Raw genomic sequence first — 9,850 nt, 5'->3', positions numbered from 1 at the left:
CTTAGGGCTTCCTCTCTCCCCAGTTTAGGGGGTTTTCTAGATTTACATGGCTATTCTGCTCACTTCTGTCCATGCCCGAAATCATCCGAGCTGGACACTGTTCTAGGCACAACTTTGTTTGATTGGTTTTTTCATTGAAAAAGACCAGAAAACCTCTAGAGATGGATAGTGGTAATGGTTACAAGACAATGTGAATGTACTTAAAGACACTGAACTATGCTCAGAAAGGGTCAAATTGGTAAATTTTGTTATGTGTATTTTACTACAATTTTTTAAAAGACAAAAAAGAAAAATGTATTATGAATATTTGTAAATTTATACAATAACCAAAAAAGTGTTCAATGAATTTTCAGATGCCTAGATTCAAGCATCAAGATTTCTGCCATACTTGCTTCATCTATCCTTGTTTTCTTTTCTCTTCTTTTTTTCTTTTTTGTCTCTTTAGTGCTACACCTGCAACATGTGGAAGTTCCCAAGCTAGGGGTCAAATCAGAGCTACAGCTATCAGCTTATGTCAGAACTCACAGCAATGCCTGATCCTTAACCCACTGAGCAGGGCCAAGGATCAAACCTGTGTCCTCATGGATTCTAGTTGGGTTCATTACCACTGAGCCACAACAGGAACTCCTATCCTTGTTTTCTTTTTCCTTTCTTTCTTTTTTTTTTTAAGTATTTTGTTTTATTTTATTTTAAGTATTTTAAAAGAAATCCCAGCCATTATGCCATTTCACTCCTACATCAGTATTCATCTCTTTAAAAATGTAAACATCTTAATAAGTAAACTCAATTCTATTATCATACCTAATACAATGAACTGATTCAAATAATACCCTCCTTAGAGGATTTAAAAATTACAATCATACCCTTGCAATCATAATCATACCCTGCTCTTTTACTTTCTGCTGTATTGTGTAACTTCTTTATTATGATTATTGCTTGTCTTCTGTCTGCCCTCATTAGACTAGAAACTCTACAAAGGCGGTAATCTTTGTATTGTCACTGATGTATTCTCTAAGCCTAGAACAGTGCCTGGCATATGCTAGACGGCTTGATAAATCTTTGTCTAGTCAATGAATTTATGAATAACATAGGATAATTTGAAAAGACATATGAATGCAGAATGACGAGATAAAATAAATTAAAAATAAATAGGATAGGAGTTCCTGTTGTGGTTCAGGGGGTTAAGAACCTGACATGAGGATGTGGGTTAAGGATTCAGTGTTGCCCAAGCTGTGGCCTACGTCACAGATGCAGCTTGGATCTGGTGTTGCTGTAACTGTAGTATAGGCTGGCAGCTGCAGCTCTAATTCTACCCCTAGCCCGGGAACTTCCATATGTCACGGGTGCAGCCTTAAAAAGATAAATAAATAAATAAATAAATTTTTAAAAAGGCTAAAAGAGATGACACAAAAGTAAGAGTTAGAAGAGGCCAGAGTGAGTCTAAATATAGAACAACCTATGAGATCCCCTTACTTACTATACTAGAGATAGGTCACCAGTTTGGCTCTGAGCTTTTTTTTTTTTTTTTTTGGCTGTGCCCACGGTACATGGATGTTCCCAATGAGAGATCAAACCTGTACCACAGAAGTGACCCAGGCCGCTGCAGTGACAATGCCAGATCCTTAACCTGCTGCCACAAGAGAACTTCAGGAAATGAATTCTTAGACAGCAAAGGCTAAATTTAAATTTGCTTTTTCCCTAAATGAAGACTCAGGGACACTTTTGCCATCACAATTAAGAGTGGTTTCCTCTTAGAGTACCACAGCTGTAAGTTTCATAAAGTTATGTCCTTAATGTCCTGAACTGAGTGATGGGATCTGTCAAAGTGAACAGTGTGAGAGTGTGTGTGTCTATGTGGCAGGGGTGAGGTCGAGTAGACATGTCCTGGATGGATCTCCAGTACCTGGCTGGTCCTTTGCCCTCCTGGCCCTGAAAGCACCTCCTCCCCTCACCTGTAACTACCACTTCTCACACCCTTGGTTCCATTCTTATCAGGAACCAAGGAGAGGTCTCCCTGATGGCTGCCATGTTTCCCAATCTAAGTATCCAAAGTAAGGTTTCAGGAGTGTGTTGGGTGCCTCATCTGGGTGAAAAAGGTAATCAGAACACTTACTTATGGATATGAAAGTGCTGGAATTTCTGGAGCATTTCCGAGATTTATGTGGGTAATAAAAGAAACTATTTGAAGTCAGAAGAGTTCCAGAAAATTGGAACTGGGCAGCCACAGGAAGTGTGGGGGATTGCTCTTCCAGATTCCTCTGGATGAGCACAATTAATCTAGAGGCCAACTTAACCCCCTTCCTTCCTCCCTAAGCCATTTTAGTCTCTCACCCACCCAAGAGATTTCTGCTACCAGCAGGGAGGCCATGCAGAATGCAACCCAGGACCCATGTTCAGAATTCTGGTTAACTCCTTCCTGACCTGCTGGGCTTAGGTCTGGAAGACAAGCTGAAGGATGACTTTGCCCACAGGAGACCAGTGGGACTTAGCAAGTGTCTACCATGTGCCTGGTACCACATTGCTACTACTACTAACCTCTCAACTCCCCCATACCCAGTTTTACAGATGAGGAGCATGAGGTCAGAGAAGTCAACTGAGTTGCCCCAAGTCTAACAGCAGCAAGTAATGACAGTACTAACAAAAGTAATAAGAGTAGGAGTTCCCGTCATGGTGCAGTGGTTAACGAATCTGACTAGGAACCATGAGGTTGTGGGTTCGGTCCCTGCCCTTGCTCAGTGGGTTAACGATCCGGCGTTGCCGTGAGCTGTGGTGTAGGTTGCAGACGCGGCTCGGATCCCGAGTTGCTGTGGCTCTGGTGTAGGCCAGTGGCTACAGCTCCGATTCGACCCCTAGCCTGGGAACCTCCATATGCCGCGGGAGTGGCCCAAGAAATAGCTAAAAAGACAAAAAAAAAAAAAAAAAAAAAAAGTAATAAGAGTAATAATGTAATGAGAGTACAGTAATAACAGCAATAAGGATAGAGTAACAATACATCATAGTGAGTTCTTCTGTGTCCTATATACATACCTGCTTTACATGTATTTACTCTTTTAATCCTCACCACACCCCTGTGAGGTAGGTACCATTATGAACCCCCTTTTGGTGAGTGGCGTCAGCATCATGGCAAATGAGATGCTTCCTATGTTTCTCCCCTTCCATCTACAACCAGTAAAACATCCAAAAATGAGCAAATGTGCCTCTGCTCAACATACCAGAATGCCAGAGAATTCTGTATATCTGTACATCTAAAGGTAGGCGAGCTGGAGCACATGAAACTTTCACAGAAGGGAGCTAAGGCACAGACAAGAAAGGATGCTTGTCTAAAGTCCCACATCTAGAGAGTGGAGGGGAGCTCAAACCCAAATGTGACTGGTCTCATTGGGGTCACTTTAACCATAGTAATCACTTGCACTAGCTGCAAACATGTATGAAGCACTTTCTGTGGGGTTTGACTTATGCTGGGGCCTCACCTGTCTTATTTCACTGAATCCTCACCGTAAACCTGTGCCATAGATGCCTCTGTGCTTGAGTTTCCTCGTCTGCAGAAAAAGGCCTGCCATGAGAACTGAGTAAGTTACTTCTACACCACGTGACGCAGGGCCAGGCATATAGGCAGCGTTCAGTTAAGTATAATTCTCACTACTTGTATTACTAAGGATAACAGCCCCAAATCTCCATGACTTATCATCATAAAAGCTTACATCAGGCTCACATCAGGGTCTGGTGCTGGTCACAGAGGCTGGGCCAGGGATCTGCCCACGGAGTCATTAAGGGGCCCAGGGCCCCTTCCACCTTGTGGCTCCCCTCATAGATCCTCTCAGCTGAGTCAGCAGGAGAGGGAAGATGGCATGTTTCCTGTGTGGGAGGCTTATCAGGGCCAGGCCTGGAAGCGGCACTTCTGACCTTTGCGGAAAGATGGCCATGTGAGTCACAGGTCACTTTACACAGCTGGGGGGTCTGGGAAATGCATTCTGACTGGTGCCCACAAAGAAGAAGAGAATATGGATATGAGGAATACCTTGAGTCTTTGCCACGTTATTACCATTTTAATTATCTCTTTACAGATGAAGAACTAAGGCCTAAGGTTCCAAGGCTAATCAGTGGAGGAGATGGGCCCTAAACCCATGCCTGTGTGACCCAGAGTTACCCATTTACCTGAAGACCTGGAGCCTGTAAGTGAGCAGGTGGTAGTCCTCTGACTGAGTGGCTGCGTCAGATGGTCCATACGCTTTCCTTTTCCAAGGCCCAGCTTAGTTCCCTGCACCCAGGAAACAGGTAGGTTGAAGGTACAGCCTCAGCATCTAGTATGAGCAAGAAGCTACATCTGGACTTCCTGCTGTGGCTCAATGGTAACTAACCACGAGGATGCAGGGTCAATCCCTGGCCTTGCTCAGTGGGTTAAGGATCCGGCATTGCCATGAGCTGTGGTGTAGGTTGCAGACATGGCTCAGATCCTGCGTTGCTGTGGCTGTGGTGTAGGCCAACAGCTGTAGCTCTGATTCAACCCTTACCCTGGGAACCTCTGTATGCTGCAGGTGTGGCCCTAAAAAGAGCTGCATCTAACTGCAGCCCAAACAGTGGATTTCACACGAGGGGTTCATCGTGTCCAGTCTGCCCAGGGCTTTGAGGGGAGCCTGAAAACCATCTAGCTCTGTCTCCTTTTGGGAGAGGACAGTGCCTTCCCCAACACCCTGGGAACTGAAGCAGGCCCAAATAGACCCTGAAGATCACCTTAAATCAGCCAGAGGACCATGGATGCACTGGAGGCAGAAAAGACTGGGGGTAGAGAGTGGAAGTTGGTGAGACCCAGGGGTAGAAATATAATGAGGGCTCATGTGTAGTAGGCATTTACTGTGTTCCCAGCTTTTTACTGGGTTGTCTCCTTTAGGCCTCCCTCACAACCCTACCCACATATGCTTATTATCCCCATTTCTCAGATGGGAAAACTGAGGCATGCAGGGAGGAGGCGTCACTTGCTTACGGTCAGGTAACTGGAAACAGGCAGAGCTGAGACTTGAGCTCCCATGTGTCTGAGGCTAAACATTTACATATTCCATGGACTCTGCTGCCTTCCTGGAGCTGGGAGCTGGGCTTAAGAGCCAGAAAGACACGAGTAGGCATTAGAGTTTCCAGCCTCTAAGAATAATGGAGAACTTTGGGCTGAGGGGATGGGACCCATCCAGGTCTTACCTTGGTGTGGGGTCAAGGAAACAGGGCCCCATGTTCTGGACCGACACACCCCTCCCACCCCACTCCTAGGTCTCCTCCAGGGCGATTCTTGGTACAGAGTGTGTGCTCAGTAAGTATCTGTCAAATAGATGAGTGAATGAACAAAAGAAGGAAAAGGTATAGCCTTTTCTCCCATTATTCTGCCCTTTTCTCTTATATTACTGTATTTTACACTTCAAATATAAGAAGCATATTTTCCATATCTTACTGCCTCTGTGGTAAATTGACTCAATAAATCTCACAATTGCTGCTGCAGGGTAGCAGTCATGATAAAGTTGCCATTGCCTAAAAAATATCTTGAGGGGCACAGCGGAAACCAATCCAACTAGTATCCATGAGGATGTGGGTTCTATCCTTGGCCTCTCTAAGTGGGTCAGGGATCTGGCATTGCTGTGAGCTGTGGTGTAGGTCACAGACGTGGCTTTGGTCCCATGTTGCTGTGGCTGTGGCATAGGCAGTGGTTACAGCTGCAGTTGGACCCCTAGCCTGGGAACTTCCAATGCCACAGGTGTGGCCCTAAGAAGACAAAAAAAAACAACAACAACAACAACAAAAAAACACAACAACAAAACAAAACCCAAAAAAACTTGATTTACTTCTTTCGACTCTATTTTTCTTTTAATATACTCACAGATGATACATTATATGATAAAGGAAATTTTCCAATGCTAAAAACCCACAAATAGGAGTTTCCATTGTGGCTCAGCAGAAACAAATCTGACTAGTATCCATGAGGATGTGGATTTGATCCCTGGCCTCACTCAGTGGGTTGGGGATCCAGCACTGCTGTGAGCTGTGGTGTAGGTCGCAGATGCATCTCCGATCCCACATTGCTGTGGTTGTAGGGTAGGCCAGCAGCTGCAACTCCAATTAGACCCCTAGCCAGGGAACGTCCATATGCTGCAGGTGGGGCCCTAAAAAGCAAGCAAGCAAACAAACAAAACCCACAAATACCCTAAGTGATAAAATAGCTTTCAGTTTAATTGGCAGAGTTGGTTCTTTCTTAGTGACACATGAACTAATGGCAAGTTCTTATGATACATAACATCTTGGAGTCATAATAAAAACAATTATGTTATGAGCCTCTGGCTACCAAAAATGAGAACAGCTAACCAGCACCAGGCTCTTTCCAGGCTTTACAGGTACTACCTAATAATCTAGATAGTTAGTTACTCCCTAGATATTATTATTATTTCCATTTCACCAATGGGGAGACTGAAGGACAGAAAAAATTAAGTAACTTCCTCAAGGTCACCCAGCCTTGTGAGAAACAAGAGACAAGTCCTGGCCAGCAACAATTTCACACCAGTACTAACCACTGGCCCATCCTGCCTCCCACTCCGTGACCAAAGAGCAGCACTGGTTATCATGTCCATTTTAAACACCTGGTGGGGTGATATTTCAGTCCGCCAATGTTTACTGAGCACTTACTGTGTGCTGAGCGAGCCCTGTGCTGGGGGCCATGGAGAATCCCAATGAAAACCCCCCAGGCCTTTCTAGGTGTGCAGAACTTTCTCCCACTATACTAACTTAAAAATCCACATAATGGCCACAGATGACTTCAGTGCAAGCTAGAGTAGGCACAGAATGGAGGGGCTAAGGCCGTGGGGCAATCCAGTAGGGCTTCATGGGGGTGGTAACTTAAACCCATAAACCACTTCCAGGGCTTCAACCAGGATCTAACAGTTCAGCTGCCTTCCTGAGACAACAGGAAGTGGATTTTTCAGGGAGGTTATGCCCTTGCCCACAATTTCCTTTGCCCCTTCCTGGCAGCCCCAGCTGGCACTTTAGCCCAGACCTTGGCCCTGGCCCCTCTCCTGAGCCCTGCAGGCTGTAAGTTCGGGGAACACAGCTCCTGGGGTGCAGACACCCAGCCCAGCTGCTGTGTACTCTCTGGGCAGGGACAGCCACCAAGTCTCAGATCCTGAGAGAGGACGGCTTCTTTATGCTGAGGCCACTGGCTCCTCCTTGTCTAATCTGGATCTAGGACTTGTCTGTTCATGTTTCCTGATTACTTGTGTAGCACTGAGTTCAAGGCCCAAATCTGTCATTTACAAGCATGATGTTGGCTCACTCTGCAGAGTGTTGGTTTCCTCTTTTCTAGAATAGAAGTTAACAGTACTGACTCTGCAATATTTCTGGGAGGATTCAGAGACAAGGCCTGTGAGCCTCATGCTCAGCACTGCACCTGACAGTTCATGAGCACCTGGGAATAGGAGCTGGCAGATGGGACCAGGCACTGCTCTGGTACTGGGCAGGGTGGGAGATGCCTCAGGGGCCAGGGATTTGACTCTAAGGTGTCTGGGGGGAGCTGGACAGTTTCCCTTCTCTGAGCCTCAGTTGAGGCCTCTGTAGAATGGGGATAAGAGATTCAGGATTCAGTAACATAAACATGCATACAGCAGGTACTTAAGAAACGTCAGGAGTTCCCGTCGTGGCGCAGTGGTTAACGAATCCTACTAGGAACCATGAGGTTGCGGGTTCGGTCCCTGTCCTTGCTCAGTGGGTTGACGATCTGGCGTTGCTGTGAGCTGTGGTGTAGGTTGCAGACACGGCTCGGATCCTGCATTGCTGTGGCTCTGGCGTGGGCCGGTGGCTGCAGCTCTGATTAGACCCCTAGCCTGGGAACCACCATATGCTGCGGGAGCGGCCCAAGAAATGGCAAAAAGACAAAAAAAAAAAAAGAAAGAAACGTCAGATTTTGTGATGATCTTGTTGAGCTCTGGCATTTTTCAGAAATGAAGAAGCACAGAGAGGTAGAGGATTTGCCCCAAGTCATACAGTGGGAAGGTGCTTCCCAAGGCTCTGATGAAGAATCAGTGGGTGTTGCCTCAGGTGCTATCATCAGCCAACAGCAGGACTCCTGACTCCCTGTCTAGCATATCTGCTGACTCAGGCTTCCTCTGTATGGCCACCCCACCCAGAGTACCTAGGGGGAATATTGTCCCCAGATTTCTTTCTTTTTTTTTTTTTCTTTTTAGGGCTGAACTCGCAGCATATGCAAGTTCCCAGGCTGGGGTCAAATTGGAGCTGCAGCTGCCAGCCTATGCCACAGCCATAGCAACACAGGATCCAAGCTGCCTCTGCCACCTACATCGAAGCTCATGGCAACAACAGATCCTTAATCCACTGAGTGAGGCCAGGGATTGAACCCACATCCTCATGGACACTAGTCGGATTAGTAACCTGCAAGCCACAGTGGGAACTCCAACCCCCAGATATCTAATGGGAGGAGGGACGGTAAAGCTAGTTGTGTGTCTACCACACCATTTCTTTTCAGCCGTATAATCCTGAAAGCATGTATTAAGTTTTTTTTTTTTTTTTTTTGGTCTTTTTAGGGCTGCACCCACAGCATATGAAAGTTCCCAGGCTAGGGGTCTAATCAGAGCTGCTGCTGCCGGCCTACACCACGGCCACAGCAATGCCAGATCTGAGCCGCATCTGTGACCTACACCACAGCTCATGGCAATGCCGGATCCTTAACCCACTGAGCGAGGCCAGGGATCGAACCCGCAACCTCATGGTTCCTAGTCGGATTTGTTAACCACTGAGCCACGATGGGAATTCCCGTATTAAGTTTTTTTTAAAAAAATTGTATTAGCTCCCTTTTCTATGGGAGAAATCCAAACCCAGAAAGGTTAGGGAATCTGCCTGAGGTCACACAGCTTGCACATAGCAGGGTCAGGATCCTACAGGACTGATGGGGCTGGAGTTGTAGGAAAGATGATACTAAACATGGAGACCTGGGAGTAAAGAAGCCCTCAGAAAGGTCTGAAGGCATGGCCAGCCCCAGACCTTTCTCAGAAGCAGATCCTGGCACAGTTACATCAGCAAGAGGGGGAAAAAACAGGGGAAGAAGGAACAGGAAACTCTACTGGGGGTTATTGAGTGTGCTCCCCTATCCACTTGTCCCTAACCACTGCCCAACTTTCAGCTGCCAGCACCTGCTTTTTCAGAGTTACTAGGGCCTACCCTGTGCCACACATCAGGCCCTGATGTGCCCTGGAATTAACACCCCTCTGTCCCAGTGCCCTTAGGGGGACTGTCGGGAGATGGCACATAAATATTTCAGCATCCTGTTCCCGAGTCCATCTGTTCCATACCATTTCCCAGGATTCCCCTGGGGGACTGTTACCAAAACAAATTCAGGTCTGCTCACCTGACATGAAAAGCTGATTTACTGACACCAGGTTGTGGTGAAGGAAAGTATAGTGTTAATTGCAGGGCTAAGCAAGGAGAACAGGCAGCTCAGACTCAAAAAACCTGAACTTGCAGATACATGCGGAAGTTCCCGGGCCAGGGATCAAACCTGAGCCACAGCAGTGACAACACCAAATCCTTAACCACTAGGCCACCAGGGAACTCCAGGAAAGTGTTTTATATTTTATTTTTTGGCTATGCCCACGACACCCAAAAATTCCAAGGCCAGGGATCGAACCCAAGCCACAGCAGCAACCTAAGCTGCTGCAGTAACAACGCTGGATCCACTGCACCACAAAAGAATGCTCAGGGAGGGTTTTTTTTGTTTGCTTTTTTTTTTTTTTTTTTAAATTTTATGGCCACACCCATGGCATAGGGAAGTTCCCCAGGACAGGGAGGGACTGAAGGGCCAGGGATTGAA

Source organism: Sus scrofa, chromosome 13 (genome assembly GCF_054392235.1).
Source record: "Sus scrofa isolate SSC_HxYL_T2T_F1_AM1 chromosome 13, Sscrofa_HxYL_maternal_Yorkshire_Landrace_v2.0, whole genome shotgun sequence".
NCBI classification, from domain to species: domain Eukaryota; kingdom Metazoa; phylum Chordata; class Mammalia; order Artiodactyla; family Suidae; genus Sus; species Sus scrofa.
This window is presented reverse-complemented; position numbering follows the sequence as displayed.